The sequence below is a fragment of the Buceros rhinoceros genome, unplaced genomic scaffold, assembly GCF_000710305.1.
Source record: "Buceros rhinoceros silvestris isolate BGI_N320 unplaced genomic scaffold, ASM71030v1 scaffold32632, whole genome shotgun sequence".
Taxonomy (NCBI): Eukaryota; Metazoa; Chordata; class Aves; order Bucerotiformes; family Bucerotidae; genus Buceros; species Buceros rhinoceros.
The window spans coordinates 2,211-4,564 of record NW_010400070.1 but is presented as its reverse complement, the minus strand read 5'-3'; the positions used below and the strand labels follow the sequence as shown (position 1 = coordinate 4,564).

The 2,354-nt window shown below is 57.6% G+C and overlaps 1 protein-coding gene across 1 annotated transcript in view; it reads right to left on the bottom strand.

The window, feature by feature from the left end:
* Positions 1 to 2,354, bottom strand: part of TNPO3 (transportin 3) — a gene marked incomplete at its 3' end in the record, with an annotated part of 18,271 nt that overhangs the window by 14,263 nt on the left and 1,654 nt on the right. The window lies entirely within an intron of this gene.

Genomic DNA, 2,354 nt, shown 5'->3' with positions numbered 1-2,354 from the left:
GCAGCCTGCGCCAGGCTCTGCCCACCCTTGCTGTTTCACCTTCAAATTACAAGAGTCTTCACTTTCCAACCCAAAATTATTTTTCACTTTTATCACCTAACTTCACAGAACCATGGAACCGTTTGTTGCAGCCCTCTGGGCTTGGGGTACGATCTCCACCTGGCTCTGGCCCAGCGAGGGTGACTGCCCCAAGGCAAAGGGATTTTGCAGTTCTCGCTGGAGATCCACACATCTCCATCACCAGCTGATGGGCTCCTGCTGGAGCTCCGCAGAATCACAGAATCATTTGGGTTGGAAGAGATCTTTGATCTCCTCGAGTCCCCCTGTTCCCCAGCGCTGCCAGGTCCCCCCTGCCCCCTGTCCCTCAGCGGCACCTCCACACGGCTGGGAAACCCCTCCAGGGATGGGGACTCCACCACTGCCCTGGGCAGCCTGCCACACGCCTGCACAACCCCAACGGGACAGAAACGGCTCCTCAGGGACAGCCTCAACATCCCCGCGAGCAGCTGGAGGCCGGTTCCTCTCGTCCTGTCGCTTGTTGCTGGGGAGCAGAGACCGACCCCCCCTGGCTGCAGCCTCCTGTCAGGGAGTTGTCAGAGCCAGAAGGTCTCCCCGGAGCCTCCTTTGCTCCAGGCTCAGCCCCCCCAGGTCCCGCAGCCGCTCCTCAGTGCACTTGTTTACACTGGGGTTTAAAATTCACTTTTGATGTAAAAATTGAGCAATAAAAGAACGAACATAAACCAGGAGGACTGAAGCCCCGCAGAGCAGCACCCAAAGGGCTCTGTCTGGAATCCCCCAGCTCCCGCAGGCAGACAAGAACTGAGACCCCGTGCAGTGGCGCAGGCCACTGGCCGCCTGACATTTAACGCCGGGCTGAAACACGAGTTGGGTGTTTACACGGCGGCAAGGAGGAGAGGGGAAGGTGTAAACAAGGGGAGCTTAGGGACTTCCTTCACGCACAAAAAAACCCTCCCACCAAAGAAAAAACAGGGAGAATGAAACAGGGAGATGAGAAGACATTTGCTGAGAGACAACTCAGAGCATCAGAACCCCAAAAAGTCATGAGTGGAAAAAACATCCAACCTATTTTTCATCGTTTTACTGTAATGTCCACACCGGGACTCTCCAGCAGAGGAGGGACTGTGGCCATTCCTGTGGTTCTCCAGCCCACGCATCACCTTCTGGCCCAGGACTATGAAGTGACCATCCGTAAGGCAACGAGTTTACGCCGGCTCCAGAGGGGCCCAGCCGGTGCCCACCACCTCCTCCAGGCCTCACCGGCCGCCAGGCGCGACGCCAGCTCAGCTGACGAGAGCCCGGGGAGAGCGGAGACGGAGAGAGGGCGGTGGAACGAGCACCACGTGTGTGAGGGATGAGGGCTGGGCAAAGAGATGGACGCGTGGAGAGCTGCCATCGTCAGACGCAGGGTGGCAGGAGGCGCCCCTGAAAATCTGAGCTGGGCTTTGACCGAGCCGGGTCTGAAGACCAACGAGCATCCCACAGAGTGCTCGCCGCGTCCCTTTGGTGCAGACTGTGAGGCTCTGGGAGACTCGAGCTGTGAGTTTATGAAAATTCCTGGAGTTTGGCCACACGCAAAGGACGTGCAGATGGCTCGAACCAGCTACGGGGGCCCCGGCTGCTCCCTAAGCGCCAAAACCACTTCAGAACTAGACGGTCACCAGAAACAAGCAAGTTCCACCAGAACTGAATCTAGCACAGAGCAGAAGACCACGAGAAGAGGGATTCAGCTGGGTGCTGGCGTTGGAGAGAGCCCGTAAGAGCTCGGCTTTGCTGGTTCCGGCCTTTCTGGAGAAGCCACCTTGGGACAAAGGCCCATCCGGTCCATTCGGTCCCCGTCACTTCTGAAGATCCCACACTCGCAGAGCAAATCCTCCAGCTAGACGGAAGCTGAAGCACCACCCAGAGAAGCTCCTAACACTCCAGAAATTTTATGGATCCTTTTTAGACAAAGGCTGGCCGGAGCCCTAGAGCTGTGGGAACAGGAGAGGCTTCACGCATGGAGTTTGGCCAAAGCTCTTCCGTGACACCCCGGCCTTCCAGCAGAGCTGGTTCCATTCTTTGGTCAAGTGGTACCTCCGGAGCGCGATCTGCCCCAGGTCGCAATTCCCCAGCCAGCTGGCAAAGCCTCTCAGCTATTGAGCAGCTTCTCCCCAGGGCCTCATACAGGCTTTTGAAGGACGGTTCTAATGGACAACGCTACCAGGAGCCCGAGAAGCTTGAGGCAAAGACAGAGCATTCCACGTCAAGTCCTCTGCTCAGCAGGGCTTTGAAGATGACTTGACTGGGTCCAGTTTGGCCCCTCCCTGCCAGAAGGACATGGAGGGGCTGGAGCG